Source organism: Misgurnus anguillicaudatus, chromosome 16 (assembly GCF_027580225.2).
Source record: "Misgurnus anguillicaudatus chromosome 16, ASM2758022v2, whole genome shotgun sequence".
NCBI classification, from domain to species: domain Eukaryota; kingdom Metazoa; phylum Chordata; class Actinopteri; order Cypriniformes; family Cobitidae; genus Misgurnus; species Misgurnus anguillicaudatus.
Window position 1 is genome coordinate 34,286,540 of NC_073352.2, and position 21,471 is coordinate 34,308,010.

The 21,471-nt window shown below is 37.1% G+C and overlaps 1 long non-coding RNA gene across 2 annotated transcripts in view; it reads left to right on the forward strand.

Moving 5' to 3' along the window:
* Positions 1-898: 898 nt before the first annotated feature.
* LOC129422660 (uncharacterized) overlaps positions 899-21,471 on the forward strand; it is a 32,161-nt gene continuing 11,588 nt past the window's right edge. Inside the window, exons 1-4 of one of the 2 annotated variants that reach the window (XR_012358048.1) lie at positions 899-1,087; positions 1,217-1,316; positions 11,548-11,664; positions 17,752-17,988. This is a non-coding gene — a long non-coding RNA (uncharacterized lncRNA). Of the gene's footprint in view, positions 1,088-1,216; positions 1,317-11,547; positions 11,665-17,751; positions 17,989-21,471 lie in introns of those variants that run through there. The other variant, XR_008637499.2, reaches the window with a different exon arrangement.

Sequence of the window (21,471 nt, forward strand, 5' to 3'; positions counted from 1 at the left end):
GGGGGGCCGCGAAGGAATGCACCGTACACAAGGGGGGCCGCACGCTGAAAAAGTTTGGGAACCACTGTTATAGGGGGTCCCTTAATGCTTATAGGTGGTCCAGGACCACCCTAGCCCCCCTCAGTGCAAACACTGCTTTTGAATGTTGAGGACTACATATGGACATCCATATGAGCATCATTGTGACTCAATGGGGTCTGTGTATTACTTCATCAAAACAGAGACCCTGCTGTTTTTTTAGGGTCATGGAGGATTAAAATCATATAAGCCAGTATACACTTGATTTCAGAGAGCAAAAAATGCTCATAACAGCAGGTACAGATTGAACGCCAGGCACCTTTACGAACCCTCAGTATTGTGTTCATGTATGATTGGAAAACTTTAAGACAGCCATGCACACGCAGATAAACCCACATGCACACCTGCTTCAATCAGCAGGCCAGAGGGGTTGTTAATGAAAAGTAGATTATACCTGTAGACAAAAGAGCACTGAACACAGGTGAGAGATCTGCTGTGATCTGAAACAAACTTGGCAAAGGTGCTGGAAAAAACTCTGTCAGTTTTAAGGATGTTTGTGGAGGTGGCTATGGTCATTTAGCAAGAAGGTTAAAAACATGAAATCACGCATTATTTGTTCCACATACAGATAATCCCCTCCATATGGCTGCATATGGTGTTATGAAGCTCTTTGTTCAAATGGATTTGCAAAATGACTCTAATTCTTCACAGACTCGAAGTAAATGTGTCTGTGGCCATTAAAGCGCATGCGAGACTTTCTGCAATCAGTGGCTGAATGTGTCATTTAACCTGTAAAGACTCATGAGATCATTTTCTGTATTCCAGGCTGCTGCGGTACCATTTGCTATTTAGTTGTTTAATCAGTATGTTGGTTAGTCCAAAATTAGGATACGAGAACACTTCTCAAAATAAAAGTACTTAAAGGTTCACTTTTGTGCCAATTTTACTCAATGAAATTGAGGCAACTATTTGCATCAGCCTTTTCATTATTTTTTAACTCATATTTTTGTTTGTCCTATAGCATTTACGCATTTTATCAAAAGCAACTGAACTTACAGTCGATTACAAGGTAAGCATTTTTTACAGCATTAGACTTTTTTTTTTACTTCCACCTCTAATTAATGTTAAGTTTACAAAGATTATTTATCTTGTTTTAAGTTTTTTTTTTAAAGTAGCCTAATATTTACCAATTTTGCAGTTCAGGTCCTATCCATCACAGGACACTCACACATTGATTTCAGTGTTAGCATTGCCAATGTGATGAATTCAATGTTCAACTTCAACTCTTCGGCACAATGGTAAGATCTTCAAAATACCAACATAACAGTAATTGTTTTTTAATTCCAACAAAACCACACTTTTCTTGTCTTTATTAAAAGTGCATAGTTATTTTAGCTTATTTGAATGCTTGTTTTGTCTTATTTTAAATCATTTCAAAGCCCCCCTGTTAGTCAACAATTTAATCTCTTAAAACTCATCTTTGGGCCTTATATTAGCATATGTAAAACATTTTAATAGTAATTTCTTCATGCTTAAAAATAGGTTAAATGAAACTGTAGTATATGCGAAACAGGGCAGCTAAGTGGGTAGCACTGTTGTCTCACAGCAATATATGTTGCTATATATAACAATATATAATACCATCTATATATATCCATAGATGCTGGAATGGCGTGAAAAATAAATAAATAAATTAAATAAATTTTTCATTGATCTATATGCAAATTAGTCCCACCACTACTCAATCGCACCAGCTCCGACCATAGATATGAATTTGCTAATTAGTGCCCACCTATATTTGTACATATATGCTACTAGCCTGGGTTTCCCCATGCTGCCTTGCGCGCAAATTTATTCACGCTGCAAGTCTAGCATGGAAACCATGGACCTATTATTCCCCTGAAACGATGACGACGTCTATGAGACGTTTATGTGACACACCGAAGTAGTTTTGTTTATACAATTTCACTATGCTGCCCTACAAAGGCAAAAGGCAGTAACTTCGTTTCTGGTCAAAAATTACTTATTGATATTTTTGAGACATTCAAGACCTCCTTTATTATTTGCATTAGTATCTTGAGTCAATTTTATGTTTTTTCAAGAAAATAAAAATGAAGAAGAAATTAACTGACAACTGAAACTCACTATAAGTCTAAACTTTAAAGTAATTTTTCTCAGATTAACACTATAGCGAGTTAAGGTCTTTTGCCTTTGTAGGGCAGAATGCATACGTGAGTTGCGTGTTGACAGAACAGTTTTTTTTTAAACTGATGTTAATGTCCCCCTGGGGTGAAAATCAAGTTTTTATTGTTGTTGTATGTGGTGTTTTTAATATGTTTTAAGACAAACAATGTGCAAATTCACCATTTACCACCATTTCCTCCATAAAATTTTTGTTTTCTAAAGTAGTTATGTGTTGAATGGAGCATCTATTTGCATTATATATCTATGGTTCGAGGTTTTGCGTATTCTAAATGAGGCAAGCGCGTAGAGATTATCGTTTTTGAACATTTATATGCATTTGGGATTTTATTTTGTCAATATTGATGACCTCAAAGCTAGCAGACTAAAATCCTCAAATGAGTGAGTTTGGCGACTGAAGTTATATTTTTCTTTCAGCTCTTTTAGACTTTTAGACTTCAGAAGGTTGTAAGGCCTCATTTGTAGTGGTATACACAGTAACAGTGACCCTGGGCAGGGTGATTTAACCCGAGGGAGATGACAGATGGAGAATTTGGTCGGATGTGATTAAACAGTCATGTGAACATGTTAACCCTGCTGAGACCCATGGCCCAACTCGTGTCTAATTCTGATGCACTAACAGAGCGTTCTGAACACAGTGGGTTGCTGGTGATTATAGTGAGTTTAACAAAAGCCTTAGAGAATGAAGTGATGTGAAGTTTAAGTTTGCTTGTAAACTGCTGTGATCTGTTGCCATAGTTACAAAAATCGTTCCTCAACCACCGTAGATCCTGATGTAAACCGCAATAATGACATCATAATGCTTCACTGGGACTAACATCCAATCAGGGCACAGATGGTAATCCAAAGGACTGTTTTATTTCAGAAATTGCCCTTAATAGCTCAGTAGATCTGGTTTTAGTTGTTTGATGTACGTTTGGTCTCCTAAAATTGTTTAGGACAAATAGAAACAGGCACAAACGAGGCCATTTTTGACACAAGTAAAGAAAATGAACATTCATAGCTCAGATCATTTGGTCTTGAACGAATGTTGAATATTTTGACTTAAGCAGACTTTGCTATGTTGGCAAATCCACAGTAATCACAGTTTGAGACATGCTGAGTTTCTGAAACTCTTTCTGGTGTCTTTTATCCAAGAGACAGGAATCTCAGTTTGCTCTCATTTTTTTATTGCTGCCTAGAAGAACCAGCTGATTGTTTTTTTTAAAGTGTTTTTTTCTATCTTAAAAGGTATCAAAGAATGCATGTAAATAATCTGTTAAATTGTTCTCTGATATCTACATAGAAGGATTGGCTTTATCAAGCGCAAAATTATCCAAAGACAGATTTACATGTCCATTTACAACCCTAAGATTTGCCTTTAGAATGAAATGGCCTGTTATTACTGTAAAAAATATGGACGTAGTCAGGGCCGTGCACAGACATTTTGAGGGGCAGTGGCCCAAACCAAAAAGGGGGCACGGGGGGCACAATTTATATGGTTTTAACAATATGATGTGTTACAGATTAGTATCAGTGATTATAATGGAAAATAGACTTTATAACAAGATTTAGAGTGTGACAAAACTTCTTAATATTCTATATGATTTACATGCTGAAGCTTTGAATCCATGTTTGCAATTTTGAACAGCTTTTGCAGCCTCCCTTCCAACTCTGTTTTTTATTTTTTGTCGACAAAGTGTGCCAACAACAGCAAATTTGGTGTTATTTATATTAGATCTCATCGGGTACTCATTAGACAATCACTGTAATTCAAAAATTTTTTTGCTAAGTTGTTAGCACTTTGAGAAGACAGAGAGCATCCATATTTTTATTTTTGCTGCTTGTTTTCTCATGATCTCGAGATAACAAAAGTTGTTTTCTCGCTATCCAGACATAATAATCCAAATGCCATAATGTAATTTCCTGTCCATAATATTTCATTTATTTTGAAGTGGACTGCTGATGCATATGGAGTCTTCGCCGTTACCACGCGTAGCTAATTGTCGATAGACTTAATAAATAAATAAAGTTTGATGTTCGTGAATTCAGGGACCATCTGTAAAGTGCACTGTACACGTTTTTATCTTCAATAGTATTTAACAGTTTATTTGAATAAATATAAAACATCTAAAAAAGTGTGCATTATAGTTGACAACCACGAACACTTTACAGTTGGTTTTGTTACTGTTTGTTGACTTTAAGTTATTCCATTTTAATGCTGTTTAAAGTAGAAACGTATATGGAGTACTTTAAAGACGGTCCCTGAATTCACCGCGCTATCAAATGGTCATTGGCAAATCTGTTTCATCTTGAGCGAATCCCTGAAGTAAAATCTACGGAGCCCTTCTGGTCACCCCCTGGAAAAAAGAAAACAATCCGTGATCACGGTTTTGTAATTCGTCCCCTCAGTTTATAAACCGTACTCACGGATTATTAAACTGTTCCCTCAGTTTTAAAAAGCGTGCGCTCTGATTAATAAACCGTACGCACGAGTTAACAATCCGTGCTCTTAGTTTTGTAAACCGTACCCTCAGTTTTTGCAATCCGTACCAACGAATTTATAAACCGTGCGCACGCTTTTGCAATCTGTTCTCACAGTTTTGCTAACTGGATTTGTAGCCCCTCCCTCATTTTAGAACTCGCTATTCATTCTTAATCATTCTTTCCAAGTTTCCTATTAATGTTTGATATTTTCGGAAATTAATAAAGTTTAAACCGTGTTAAGCTGTTTTATACGTTCCTAACTGGAAACGTGCTTTAATATTTACGAAATATTTTAATCGGATGCTACAGTAAACAGATATCTTTGTGTAAAATTAACATGTTATTTAGATTTATTCATCAAATAAAATAAGTATTTAACTAACAAATGATTTCTACATATCCTATATATTTTAATCAATAGGCTTGCTATATATTTTCGTTTTTAATTGCTCATTTCAAATTCATATTTTATGTATTTAACATCAACTTATTAGGTAAGATTAAAAGATTACTAAGAGCTGCACAATTATAAACATATACGTTTTATATACCTATAATTCTTAATTATTGTAAATCAATATTATTTGCATTTAACATCAACTTCATGCCAAACTTTTATTATGATTTACTTAATTTTTTGGTGAAAAATTTTTACATTATGTTTATTATCTGAGCTATAAGCAAAAAAGTAGTTAGAAATTAAGTAGATCACATGTTAATTTAAGGATCAATGAGAAAATATTAATCAAAGGAAACTTCTGGGATGACAAACATCTGAGAAACTCTTTAAAAAATCCAGATAAGTTTGGAGTTTATTAATATTTAAACTTAAAATTTGTACTTTGTTAATTAAATATTGTCTTTGTCCTTGCGTAAAGTTTTTTTATCTGAATACTTGAAGTTATACTGTTATATTAACTGGGTAACAGCTTTCTGTGCAAATACTGCTAGAATAATCGTGACTATTTGTATTGTACGTATTTATTTAGGTCACCAAAGTGTTAAAATAGCTGTGCTCTTTGAAATGTGTGTAAAAGAATCAATTTCTGGTCATATTTTTAATGCACAATGAGCGGGTATAGGAGCCACACTCTGTAAAACATTTACTATGATTTATTCAATTTTTGGTAAAACATTTTATACTTACAAATACTGAGTAAATTTGAAAGCTTTAAATCTGGTATTAACAATAATTAAATTGATTTCCTATTAAAAATAAAATTGAGTAAAAATAAGTAATTGCAAATGTTAAGTAGATGTAGCTGTTTTTTATGAATTTTATTTAAATAAAAAATGAGTTGAATTTACTTAATGTAAAGTGAATTTATTTCATACCATCCTTTATGAACGATGAACAAAGCAATTGTACACAATTATTTTATTGAACATTTATTTACACATGACATAACTCTACAGTCATCATGAAACTCCAAAAATGCCAAACAGTACATGTTACAAATACAATGAGCTGAATAAACTCTGAGAGGTTGCAGAATCACTTCTTCATTCCAGACAGGTGGATCAGCAGAATCCTGCACCTATATTGTAAATGTAATTACTCATACTCCACACTTACCAGGATTTTTGAGGAGATTCGGAGATGTTTATTTTCTGCAAAAGACGCAATTTCATCTGCTGCTGAATAAAACCCGTTTGCTTTGTTGATTTTTAAATTAACACGTGATCTACTTTGTTTGCCTATATTTACTCAAATAATAGGCTACAATGTAAAAATGTTTGATTGTCGATGTTATGTTGATGTTAAATACATAAAATATTAATTTTAAATGAGCAATTATTATTATAAGTTTTAAAACGTGTAAATATTTAAGTGTGAAATTCTCAAATATATTGATAATCAGATATAATAATATTGATTTACAATAATTAAGAATTATATGTATATAAAACTTATATGTATATTATTGTGCAGCTCTTAATAATCTTTTAATCTTACCTAATAAGCTGATGTTAAATACATAAAATACGAACTTGAAATGAGCAATCAAAAACGAAAATATATAGCAAGCCTAAGTGTGGCATTCTCAAATATATTGATTAAAATATTAAGGATATGCAGAAATCATTTGTTGGTTAAATATTTGTTTTATTTGATGAATAAATCCAAATAACATATGTTGGTTTTACACAAAGATATCTGTTTGCTGTGGCATCCGATCAAAACACCTCGCAAATACCAAAGCACGTTTCCAGCTAGGAACGCACAAAACAGCTCAACACGGCCCAAACTTCACCAATTTCCGAAAATATCAAACATCAACAGGAAACTTGGAAAGAATGAATAGCGATTTCCAAAATGAGGGAGGGGCTACAAATCCAGTTAGCAAAACTGTGAGAACAGATTGCAAAAGCGTGCGCACGGTTTATAAATTCGTGGGTACGGATTGCAAAAACTGAGGGTACGGTTTACAAATCTAAGAGCACGGATTGTTTGCTCGTGCGTGCGGTTTGTTGGTCCGAGCGCACGGTTTGTAAAACCGAGGGAACAGTTTAATAATCCGTGAGTACGGTTTATAAACTGAGGGGACGAATTACAAAACCGTGATCGCGGATTGTTTTCTTTTTTCCGGGGGGTGACCAGAAGGGCCCCGTAAAAATCTCATTTGTTCATCCATGCTAATTTGCTAAATATGCTTTTGCTGTCTAAAAATTATGTTCTATTGAGTACACGTAAGCTTTAATCACAACACAAGAATACAACTTTTGTTATGTCGAGATCCAACCCAGTATCACGCTAAAGCGTGTAATAGACACGCTGGTCCACTAGAGGATGCGTGTCAATGTCACGCTTTGCCTCCTCAAGGCGATCACGAGAAAACAGCAGCTTGTTTTCTCGTGATCTCGACATAACAAAAGTTGTATTCTTGTGATGTGATTAAAGCTAAAAGATGACGAGAAAATTAAGTAGTGATCACGAGAACACAAGCAAGCAAAAATAAATACAGAACACGACCTCTCTCGGCTTCAAACTACCAAATTACTAATTGAGCAGCTCAACAACTGAGGTAATGTATTGAATCTACCTGTTAATACAACAAACTGTCGTCTTCGCCCTTCAAAGAGTGGACACAGAATGTGAGAGATGCTGCAGAGCGGCGGGAAATCACGAAGTGGATTACCAGAAACAGTGGATCTTTAGACGAGCAGCAACAGAACACTTTGACTGGGGTTGGCGAGAGGGGCATCTCAGGCGATTAGGGCAGAGGGGCAGTTGCTCTAGCCACCAGGCCACCCCCCTGTGCACGGCCCTGGACGTAGTGTCCGTGACGTCACCCACTGGTTTGTAAAAAGCTTTTTTGTAGCCAATAGTTGGTGGAGCCTGTCATCCCCATTTTGGCTGCCGTCATCATGAATCACTTGTGGATAACTGAAAATGGGTAAAGAGGTGGGATGTGGGTTAAGCTGAGGTGGCTGGTTCATACTTGTGTGAAAAATCTTGGCGTTTCACTAGATAGTTCTCTGAATCTGGATAAGCAAGTAAATTCTGTTGTCAGATCTTGCTTTTTTCATTTACATTTGCTGACAAAAGTGAAGCCTTTTTATGCCCCCAAGCTTTTGAATGGGTGATACACGCATTCTTATCATCTAGACTGGACTATTGCAATTCCTTATATTATGGAATAAACTCAACAACTCTTACACGTCTTCAAATAGTCCAAAATGCAGCAGCGCGACTTTTAACAGGCACTCGCAAACGCGAACATATTACTCAGATTTTAGCATCCCTTCACTGGTTTCCGGTCCGTTTTAGAGTTGATTTTAAAGTTCTTTTATTTGTTTATAAGTGTCTAAATAACTTAGCCCCCCTTTATTTGTCTGAGCTATTAAAGCAGTACAATCCTCCCAGAATCTTAGATCAGGTGCACAGCAACTTTTAACTATACCACGGTACAGACTAAAACATAGAGGTCACCGTGCCTTTGCCATTGCGGGCCCGACATTATGGAATAGTCTGCCTAACCACGTACGTTCTGCATCTTCCCTATCAGTTTTTAAATCATGCTTGAAAACATATTTTTACTCAGTTGCTTTTAATAATTTGTAACCTGTTTCTTAATTTTCCTTGTTTAATTTATTGTGTGATATTTTATTGTTTTGTAAAGCACATTGGTCAGCTTGCCTGTATAAATGGTGCTATATAAATAAATTTTGACTTGACTTGACTTGGTTGCTAAAACCACGCCCGCCTAGCTCGACTCTAGTGACAGCATTGGCAGTTCACCTGTCACTCAAGCGGCCACGCCCTTAATTATGCAGAACTTCAAGGTTTAATGTAATTTAAATGGATGAGTTACAAAAAAATTCACCCCCTCACAGTTATCATTTTGGTCTATATTGCAAAATTAGCAATATAGACCAAAAACTTTAACATGGAGGTCTATGGGAATTGATTCCCTTTTGGATCCAGCATCTAGCGGCCACTCAATGAATTGCACATTAAGTCACTTCAGTATTGGCTTCATCAGAGAGATCGGAAGGTTGCACATCGATTATTACCTTATTAGAAAGGGTCATGAATAATAATGTTAAGCTCTGATTGGCTGTTTCTCAGAGCAGCTCTTTCAGTAGCTCTGTGTGTGTGTAAACAGATCTTATGTTTGAGTCTGTATCAGATGAGGATACGTATTTTAAGGAATAATCAATTGTTTGGAGATTGTTAGACTAAATGGTACATTTTTTTTTTCAGTATGGGCCTGCAAAACGTAAATGTAACGCAATAGTAAAACTTCAGCCTAAACACTAGCATATAGTATTAACTAGCGCTAGTCACAACATTGTTTTTAGCATTGTAACAACATTGTAATTAATTGAATGTTGGGGTGTACATCTCGACTGTAACGACAAAGTTGGTGTTATGTTGAGATTGGTCTGTTTTCTACCGGTCTTTTGGATGCACGAGGTTTACATATGAGGAGGAAACAATTGCGTTTGAGGCTTATGATATGTCATTAACATGTACAGAACTTTTATTATTCATCTATGCCTACATAAAAACAGTTTAACATTCTACGGCACCTTAAATACTAGAGAAGAAAAGTGGTGTTTATTTCACAAAACTTTCAATGCACAGTTGCATGCCCTTTCACATCAAACATGTAACATGCATGTTTAATATGTTTTTCCTGAATGCTGATGCTGTGGATATGTAAACAGGGCTGTGAAACGCATGCTTACAGTCTTCATTCCCCTTCATGTTTCAGTTCATCCAAGACCTAAAGGCAGATGTGATGTGATGTATGTGATTTATATATTCATCATAGCTTTTTACAATCACAGTCTTCCCGATTTGGGTTTGTCTACTCCTCCTGTGCTCAGATCCACCTCTCCTGATCCCTCTGAACTATGCCAGCTTGCATCATGGAAAAATATCCACACATCCAAGTTAGATTTTTCCACTGTACATGCAAACACAGAAAAACATCTTAAAGCTGCCCCCCTACTGTAATATTTATCTATGGTTGTGTCCAACAAAGAGAAGGCCATCCAGAAAAACAGTGCGATTATGTCCAGACGAGTTTAAGTAATTTAGCCTATTTTGAAATTGGCTTATGCTTCGCCTCATTGATCATTTGATGATCATGTAATCTTTTTTTATTCTCTTCATCTATGCTTAGTGCAAAACATTGCTTCTGAACAGTGCTTATATATGTAATAGAAGATCATTTCGCTATTTCCATGGCAACACAACCCTCAGTTCAAAGGTAGCTGCGGGATAAAAGTGTTTTGGGTCTTTATAACGCAGAAGAAACACTCTGCTTTTACTGTACCCAGACTGAACAACAAGGTTGTGGAAACGCATGGCTGGATGGTCATTAGTGTGGCTGGATGGTCCAAAGTGTTTTGGGTCTTTAAAACGCAGAAGAAAATACTCTGCTGTTACCGTACCCAGACTAAACAACAGGGTTGTGGAAACGCATGGCTGGATGGCCATTAGTGAAAATCTATTTGTGCAAGTCTGTCTAACTATGACCAATTTGATTTGTTAACATTTTCCAACGTGTCCATAAGGATTGTCCTTATTACTATAACTGTACGATGCAAAAAAAGAAACGCTTGACATGTCAAACTAATAATCTATCTATCAATTACTTGCTCTTCTGATTCATGTAAAATCATAAACTGATCGTAAGCGCATCCGTATATTAGTGTCTCCTTCTGGTCTCTGTCATGGCTGGGGAAGACATGGTCACTAGACGCCTTGTAAACAAATGACAATATAAATGACTCTCATTATCGCAGTCACTGGCACATAACAGAGACCTGGAGAAATGCCACATCGTAAAATCTACTCTCACCCAACTGAAGCTCATTTATACAGGCCAAATATAACCCTCCCAAGTCATCGTCTCCATCATCCGAAGTTTCTGTCCTAATCCATAAGGGTGCACTGGACCACAACACACTAACTTTATATATGTGGCTAAGTGGGCATGACAGATTTAATAAAGCAACCATATGCATGTTTACCTGCAACAGTTTTAGAGTGGAAGCAATGGAAAGGTTGCGGGTATGAAACCGAATAAATCAATGAAAGCACTGGAAGTCACTAAAAACATCTGCCGAAATGCATAAATGTTTTTCAAAGTAACACTTTTGCATTGTTTCACTTGAATTATCTTTTACCAAAAAAATCATGAATCATTTAGAGACGCTTACAGCACAGCTGTCCTCAACAAGCGCAGAAGTTTAATATTTAGGTTAGAGGTTTGTACAATCAAATGATTTATTGAGAAATGCTATGCAAAGAATGACAACAGATAGACTTGCTTCTATATTTCATGCAGATAGAGAAGATCGAGTGATTCAGCATGCTGAGTTTCATTTTCTTTGTGGCTTCAGGGATCATCATGGGAGAATTATGATGTCACCTTAATCCCGGTTTAATGGGGGTCTCAAGGGTATCTTGTTTAAGGACATGCTGTTGTCACATGCTGTCTGCACAAATAACAAGATGAGGTAAACTGTGTGTGTTTGTCTACTTTCAAATCCTTAATAATCGTAATTATGAGATTGAGTTTTTACACCTGCGGGCCCATGAGTGAAATTTAAACCACTTTTCTGTGACCCAAATAATCTTTTTATGGGCAAACTTCATTTCTATTCACACAGGCTTTGCGTTTCTCTGATTTAATTTGCTAGAGCCTTGTTCAAGCTTGTAAACAAGGATAACCAGACTGTTACAGATTTAAGAATGAATAGATTAATGGGTGAATCTCATGAATACATATTGTACAATATTTGTTTTACTAGGTTATATTGATTTAAAGTAAACATTGCATTGTACTTTAATGTTTTTTTAAGAAGTGCTACTGTATTACAGTAGTAGAATCAGCCTTAGGATTAATGGCAATTGCAAAAGATCAATTGTGCAACTTCCACATTGCACGCAAAGGGATTTAAAGGAATAGTTCACCCAAAAATACACATTTTGTTATTTACTCACTCTTATATTGTTACAAACCTGTATAAGTTTTAATGAACACACGAGAAGATATTTTGAGGAGTGGTTGTAACCAAACCGATCAGAAGCCCCATTGACTTCCATAGTATTCTTTATCCTATATGGAAGTCAATGGGGCCTCTGAATGGTTTTGGCATTCAAGCAGGTTTACAACAACATAAAAATGAGTAAATTGTGACTGAATTTTTATTTTTAGCTGAACTTTCCCTTTAATTCTCTTATTTGTCAGAAATAACTTTGGCTTTTTTATTTCTTGTTTTGTTATTCTTTTGAATTTGGAGTGAAATATGAGCGGCATGCGTTTTTGTGAGACTCGCCTTAATATGTCAACATTTCTTTCAATTTTACTGTGAAATACAACACTTTACGGAGGTTTTTACATACTGCAATAACAGCTTCCTCTGATCAGCGCAGATCTGTGCTTTAAAATGACACACATCCATCATAGTTCAATATCAGTGAAATGAGGTTCCCTCCGACCTGCACAGCTTGAGGATTTTCCAGTGCCAACCTAAATTGCACAGTTTAATTTTACCGCCTTATGTCTATGTAAAGATATGAAAGGCCCCCCGGTGCAGTGTGAAGTTCAATTTTAGCTCCACACGTAAGCAGAGCCGTACAGAGACATTTGAGACAGACACCGTTTTTGGGAGTATATAGGTCATTTAGCATGGGAACTAATGTTCGTGGGGAACCTCCGTCCCTTCAAGGTGTTCTTTAATCCTTCACGTTTTCTAATGGGAAGCTAATGGATGCTGAGAATCAACCAATCGTCACGTTGACTTCAATGTTTGTGTTTTATTTATCGCTGGAATTCATCAGATCTTGGCACTCAGTGGGAAATTAGCCATTTTCAAAGTGGGAGACTTCCGAGGGAACGTTCTGGATCGTAAGATTTCTTAAGATGTTCAGAGATCTTGTGTCACTAAGAAATGTGTAACTTTTACTGCCTCCTTGTGGTTTCCATGGATACAATCAATGGTCTGATGTAAAAAAAACATCTTACACAACTGAAAAGTCCTATATGGAGCATGCGATCCCTTAAGTTCCTCCATCCGTTCTGCCCTGTCTTTATAGCAGATGATGAGGTGTGGCAGCAGTAAGAAGCTCCTCTGACGCAGACTGGAGATCATTCCCCAGGTTCTCCAGGTTCCCCAGCGGTGCCGATAGCCTACTTTATAATACAGGTCAATGCGAGTGATTGCTCAAGCAGTTCGCCCTCACTTAAAGGTTTTTATAAATCTTACATAGTGCACATGTACTGTACTGCCTTTATTTTATCAGATTTTTTATTTTAATGAAGTGAAGAACTGGGACTGATAATTAATTATTAAAAAGACAGTACTGCATCTTGAGCTACACTCCATGCCATGACCTCACATTATAACTAAAATGCTTAAAAGCATTTATAACAGAGTCATAGAAATATGACATCAAAATGGTCCCATGGCACAATTTGCCAACATCCAAACATAGCCAGAATTTTTGGAGACAAGAATGTTGTTAAATGGATAGTTCACCCAAAAATTAATTTAGTCACACTATAGTTGTTCTAAACCTTTCTTTATTATGTTAAATATGATGGTAAGTACACAGCTCATGGTACCCATTGAATTATATAGTATTTGTTTTTACCACTATGAAAGTCAATGGGTACCATCAACTGTGTGCTTACTATTATTTATCAAAATATCTTTCTTTGCTTCCTATGTAGTTGATAATTTTGAGCATCATAATAGCATATGTAAAAGTTTTTCCTGTGACAGTCTGTCTTTATGATGTCTTTATGCTTTAAAACAGCTTGATTGTAACCCTTTAGTATACGCAGATCTATAAATATGCAAATTAGTCCATGCCGCTACTCAATCGCACACTTTTGACCATAGATATGAATATGTAAAGTAGTCAGACATTTTAGACGTTGATGCCTAAAAGAAACATAACGTCTCAGGTTACGTATTTAACCTCTGTTCCTTGAGAAGGGAACGAGACGCTGCGTCTCCTTTGACATAATTCCGACGTAAATGTACACCTGCTTCGGCATATGCCAGATAATGTAGGCGTTCCATTTTGTCCTATTTATGCTCTCTGGCTTCTGCCTATGACGTCACTGCTTAAATCACCTTTCTTTCCATTCTGACATTCAGTTTGGAGTTTAGGAGATTGTCTTGACCAGGACCACACCCCTAAATGCATTGAAGCAACTGCCATGTGATTGGTTGATTAGATAATTGCATTAATGAGAAGTCGAATATTGTATATATCACTGCAAAAAGCCTGGTCCTGGATTAATCTAAACCCTCTCTGGGAAACCGCTCCACAGTCTTTACCTCAGTACCTACCAAAACTCTCACTTCAGATTGTTGTAGTGTATATAAGTTATGTATTCTGGTCTTCATGCTTTTTGCATTCTTTACAATCTGTCTACAACATTAAATGCATCCATGTTAAGTACCAAGAGTCTCTTCCCTCTGCCTGTTATAAAAAATGTTTTAGTACCATCAACCACCCACTTGTTCTGTTCAGCTCCATTCGCCACATTCTGAATGCACTCATGTGACTGCTGAAGTCTCAGATCACAGCTCCTATATTACAGTAGCACCCTCGTGACACATTATAAAGGAGAAAGTTCAACCAAAAAATAACCTCCTGTCATTATCTACTTACCCTCATGTCATTTTAAACCTTTATATTTGTGTCTATAGGACACAAGGGAAAAGTGTTTTGGCCATACTTTAGCTATTGTTGTGTTGTTTTTGTCTTATGACAGATGTGGGCACTATCTGTGGTTGTGTAAGCTGAGATCCTTTAAAAATTCTCCTTTTGTTTTGTCTTCCACGGAAAAAAATAACAGCATACGGGCTGGGAACGGGATTTTTTTTATATTTGGCTGAACTCATCCTTTTTATACACATTTTTAAACCAAGCATTAATCCTGTTTAAAGCACTAATGCATCTGTCAGACTTTACCTGTGAGATGCTCTTTTGAGGAACTCGGCTTAGCAGAAATGACAGCTGAGAAATTTGCACATTTGCACGACATCAGTCGCGTTTTTCAGCGGTTGTCATTCACTTGGCACATTTGGGAACTGTTAGAATACAACACTGTGTTACTCGCACGTCCGTGAAAGTAAGATTTTTTTTCTGTAAAATAAATAGATGTTGAGTCTAAATAAAGTTCTTACCACCTGCACACATTTCATTTATCATATGTTTAATTCTCACCAGACATTTATAGAGCATGTTTTAGTATTCGCAACGCAACCCTCCTGCTTTCTTCATCCTACACATTGCGATATCACTTTATCTGTTCTTGTCTGTTTCCTTTTTAATTGGTGTTAAGTGAAATCTCAGCCGACATACAGTGTTTTCAGATCCTCGAAAATTAAGGCATTTTCTTTCCCATTTGTGGAAAGACAGATTGGTTCATCGTAAACCAGCACTGATACTCAAAGTGTTAGGAAAGCTCTTTCTGTCAGCTAATGGTATGATGCTGCTGAACAGATGGAGGGATTTGGAGAAAAAAACAATACTGCTTTAAATAAGAGGTCTGCTTGATTTATCATAATACAATTCTTCATATTTACGGTTATTGAATGTAGTGTAAAAATAGTAGGTGGTACCTGCCTGTGCCAAACTCTGCTCCATGATGCTAGTGTGTTGCTATGCAGTTGCTAAGGGGCTTTCATTGCATTGCTATTTGTTTGCCAATATCTTCTGGTTGTATAGGAGTGTTGTAGGTGGTTGGTTTCTGGTCGAAGCCATATAAACTTAACCTCAAGTTTACGATATTCTGGACTCTTGATATGACTCGGGTTAAGGGGGTCACACACCGGACGCGCAGCTAAGGGTCGCGTGGAGTCGCGTCTAGGACAACTCGGAGGTTTCGTACACCGAAAGTGCACATTAAAAAGCTCAAGCTTGGTCAAATAGCGTCTACTTAATCTTTAATTATTTGGGACAAATTTGATGTTATTTAATGTTAAACTGTGAGTGGCGCTCTGTGGCACAATAGAGATTTGGGCAACTTCCTGAGTCAAAGCTGGGCGCTGAGGACAGGTGACACCTGCGCCGGTGTGCGTATACTCATAAAAAACAATGTGTTTGATTTTTTTTAGAAAGGTGCGGCACTGAGCGACCCCCTTTTAAGTGATACTTCAGCCAAATATCAAAATTACCCCATGATTTATTTACCCTCAAGCAATCCATGAATCATATGTCCATCATCTTTTTCAGACAAACACATTTGGACAAATTTTGAAAAATTCAAAATAAGTGTTGGGAGTGTAATGTGTGTTGCTCGTGTTTTCAAAATATGTGTTTGTTGCGTCATGTTAACCATGTGCATCACATGTTTTGTCAAAATAAGTGCCTGCTGCACACGCGTCTCTTTTATCATAAACCCTTTAGACGTGTCTGCAGAAGGCACTTGATGCACATAGGTTCACTAAATGCGCCGACTGCATATTTTGAAATTACGAACCACATACATGATGGGCTACATACATGTTGTGACGAACTTCGCACCGTGCACCCCCAAAAAAAGAAGTCACAGGCCACCACTGCATTTTGATTTTTTTTTTTTTTGTAAATGTACTTGCTTTTTCGAGCATATAAAGGGATGGGGGAACAACTTCTGACTTTGAAACCCAAAAAAGTGCATTCATCCTTCACAGAAATAATCCACATGACTCCAGGTGGTTAATTAAGGTATTTTGTGTGTCATTGATGCGATTTTGTAAGAAAAATATATTTTGAACTTTATAAACTATAATAACTAGCTTCTGGTAATGATGTCATCTTGGACTTACGATTCTCCGCAACATACCCATGACAACCAACACTCACTGCGCTAAAACTCTCTTGAGTCCAAGATGGCGTATAAAGTTTGAAATATTGATATTTTTCGTACAAAATCGCATTGATTACCCAGAGAAGACCTTTATTAACCCCTTGGAGCCATGTGGATTACCTCTGTGAATGATGAATGCACTTTTTTTGGGATTTAAAGTGAGAATTTGTTCCCTGATCCCTGTTTTCTACTATTATTAAGCTTGGAAGAGGGAGGACATTTACTTAACTCTAAATATGAAAGCTTATGGACATATCTATCTCCGCTTTGGCTGTAGTATCTCTTTAAGTCTTTGAGATTTTGTAGAATATCCCTACAGTATTTCATCACCCGGCAGGCAAACATTGTAAGTATCAACGATAGGGTAATAGCCCATCTCTCCTCATCAAGTCACAATTTTATGTATAATTTTTCCACATAAACTGTGTGGGTCGAGTCACACGGCTCAAGTTTAAGAAGGTTTCTTTTAATTTGTAACTCAAGTATGAGCACTACCCGGAGGAAAATTGTTTTACTCCGAGATATGATGTAGCTCTCAGTTGTTTCATTTCAGTAGTATTAAGTTTGTCTCAGATGTCCTCAAATTGCTTAAGAGAAGTAATATGTTCATTAGTATATAAAATGAATGTAGATTGTATTGCAATCAATTGTAAGGTTATTTAGATGGCCGTTAGCCAGCTCACTGCAGCAGTTACTACAGCGATCGCCCTTCTGTCCAACTCTCCCGCAGTGCCACCGGGCATCTGACCGCCTCGTCCCTGTGTCCTCACAACCCTCCTTCAACACCAGATGTTTCTACATACAGTACCATCCAATCAGAACGCAAGATTTTCCCTCCCTTAGTCAAGTCCAGCAGGTGGCATTGGCAGATGAATGTTGAACGTTCTTCGTATTACGTAAGCCTTCTTGTTTCTCTAAACAGGTTTTAAAAACCTATTGATGCTTTAAAATAAACAAATAAATCTTATTTGTTGATATGCTCGTGGACGTGACAGTGTTTTAAATGGAGAGATTTATTATGAAATGCATTTTTTTACTCTCCTGCATAGCAAGTACAGTGCAGTAGGCAGAAATACAGAAAGATGGATATATATACCGCCACCCACACGTGCATGTATGACCCTGTACATTTCACAGCAGCGAGTCGGCCCCCACATCTGCGCGCACACACCAGTGATTTTAGCATCCAGGGGTCAGAGTCGCTCCCAAAAACAAATGCATGGGCTGGCGGAGGGAGTCACGGCGCTGAGTATCACATGGACCAAGGGCCGGTTCAGAACCGTAGAGATCAGAGTGAACACACAGCGTTCATACTAGCAAAAAGATGAATATATGTATGTAGGTTGGAAAAAGAAATAACAAGAGTTTGTGCTGTATTTAGCACACTGCTGGTGTAGTGTCAGTGTTTAGAGACGCTGCTGTGTGGCTTTTTCTGGGATTATAACAAATCTGTCATGAATTTTAGATCATGCTAAACGCGGCGATTCATCGGCCCACGAGACGAGAGTTGGCTGTGAATTGTCATTGTCATTAGCGACTCCCTCCACGGTTGTGAGTGGTGTTGTACGCTGGTGAGAGAAGTTTTTTCTCTCTGTGTCCATATAGAGCTGCAGATATTATCAAAAACATCTGGCAGTTCATGTCCGTCAGTGCATGTTACATACAGGAGAAAAACTGACCCCAGATAAGCTCTCATGGCTTTAGCAATATAATACCACCATAGATCAGCTGTCTTTGGATTTAGAGTTATGAAAGAGAGAAGACAAAACTGATCATAGGTCAGTTCACATTGGATTTAGAGTGCTGATAAAAATGATCCTAGATCAGTTCACAATGGATTTAGAGTGCTGATAAAAGAAAAATCAAAACTGACCACAGATCAGCTGTCTTTGGATTTAGAAGTATAAAAGAGAGAAAACAAAACTGATCATAGGTCAGTTCTCATGGGATTTAAAGGGTAAGATAAAAACTGATCCCAGATCAGCTCACAATGAATTTAGAGGTATGAAAGAGATAAAACAAAACTGATCACAGATCAGCTGTTTTTGTATTTATAGGTCTGATAAAAAACGGATCTTAGATCAGCTAACAATGGCTTTAGAGCTCTGATAGAAGTAAAAAACAAAACTGACCACAGATCAGCTGTCTTTGGATTTAGAGGTATGGTAGAGAGAAAACAAAACTGACCACATATCAGCTATCTTTTGATTTAGAGGTATGATAGAGAGAAAACAAAACTGATCACAGATCAGCTGTTTTTGTATTTATAGGTCTGATAAAAAAACTGATCTTAGATCAGCTAACAATGGCTTTAGAGCTCTGGCTGAATCCGAAATCGCATACTTACTGTGTAGGTACTGAATTTCATTGGGTACCTACTTAACGTGCGCTAAGGCAGTATGTACGTTCGCGTTAAGTATGTACAGCATTCGCCATGTTGACGTTATCATGTGACATATGACGTAGTAGACTTGTTCGAGTTCATGCGGAACCACAAGAACCGACAGGGGGTTGACATCACAGTGCCGCGAGAGCAACTCGAAATCAGAGTTCTCCGTGTGATTTCTGGAATCGCTCTCGCGGTGCTTTGATGTCATCCAGCTGTTGGTTCTTACAGCGGTGCATAAACTCGAACAAACCTAATAACAGACATGAAAACGTATGCGTGTGTATGAGGGACAGGTGCACTAACACCTGATTGCATAAGTAACTTGATCTGTAACAGTGTTACAGATATATTACACATTATTTTGTAGGGGACAAAATAAGTAAAACAAGCAGATTGTAATTTAATATCTATTGTCAGATGACAGCTGTGCTTGAATACAAACTACACAATGCAGCCAATGTGATTATATACATTTTAGTCAAGCAATCTCTTGTATTTACTTAAAACGACAGGAAACATGAATAAAAAATGAATGAATAAAACCATCACAATAAACTTTCCCATATGAAACAAAAGTTTATTCAAATGTATTTTTCTAACAAACCATCACATATTTACTGTCAGCCCAACATAGCTGTGACAATTCTACAGCTTTATTTTCATGAATCAGCTGAGCACTTTAATTGTGGTATATCCTGGGTCTGTGCGTGAAGTCAGGGTGCTGAGGGACAGCCCTCTGTAACGTATCAAAATCACCCGATTGGTTGGTCTCCGGTCGATTGCTTTGTTTTCCCGTAGCATCATGGGAAAGCTGGGATAGAAGTGTCCATCCGATGCACGCTTCAGAATAGGGGCGGAATCAGTAGGGCATCCGGGGATTTCTCGCCTACTGATTTTATGGATACTGAGGATTCGGACGTACTACTCTGTTCACGTGCTGTTTCCCCTACTACATTTTCAGTAAGTAGGCGGTTTCGAACAATACTTAAGTACACGTGCCTCTGAATCTCGCGAGAAATAGTCCAAAATCCCGCAAATTCTCGCCTACCCTTTTACGTATACTGAGGTTTCGGACATACTATTCGTTCGCCTACTGCTTTTTGCCTACTATATAGTATGGCAGTATGCGATTTCGGATTCAGCCTCTGATAGAAGTAAAAAACAAAACTGACCACAGATCAGCTGTCTTTGGATTTAGAGGTATGAAGGAGAGAAAACAAAACTGATTACAGATCAGCTGTCTTTGGATTTAGAGTGCTGATAAAAGAAAAAACAAAACTGACCACATATCAGCTATCTTTTGATTTAGAGGTATGATAGAGAGAAAACAAAACTGATCATAGGTCAGTTCTCATGGGATTTAAAGGGTAAGATAAAAACTGATCCCAGATCAGCTCACGATGAATTTAGAGGTATGAAAGAGATTAAACAAAACTGATCACAGATCAGCTGTTTTTGTATTTATAGGTATGATAAAAAAACTGATCTTAGATCAGCTAACAATGGCTTTAGAGCTCTGATAGAAGTAAAAAACAAAACTGACCACAGATCAGCTGTCTTTGGATTTAGAGGTATGAAGGAGAGAAAACAAAACTGATCATAGGTCAGTTCTAATTGGATTTAGAGCACTGATAAAAATTATCCTAGATCAGTTCACAATGGATTTAGAGTGCTGATAAAAGAAAAAACAAAACTGACCACAGATCAGCTGTCTTTTGATTTAGAGGTATGATAGAGAGAAAACAAAACTGATCATAGGACAGCTCTCATTGGACTTAGAGGTATGATAAAAATAATCCTAGATCAGTTCACAATGAATTTAGAGCGCTGATAAAAGAAAAAACAAAACTGACCACAGATCAGCTGTCTTTGTATTAAGAGGTCTGATAAAAAAGCTGATCCTAGATCAACTGACCACATATCAGCTGTCTTTGGATTTAGAGATATGAAAGAGAGAAAACAAAACTGATCATAGGTCAGCTGTCATGGGAATTAGAGGTCTGATAATAACTGATCCTAGATCAGTTCACAATGGATTTAGAGTGCTGATAAAAGAAAAAA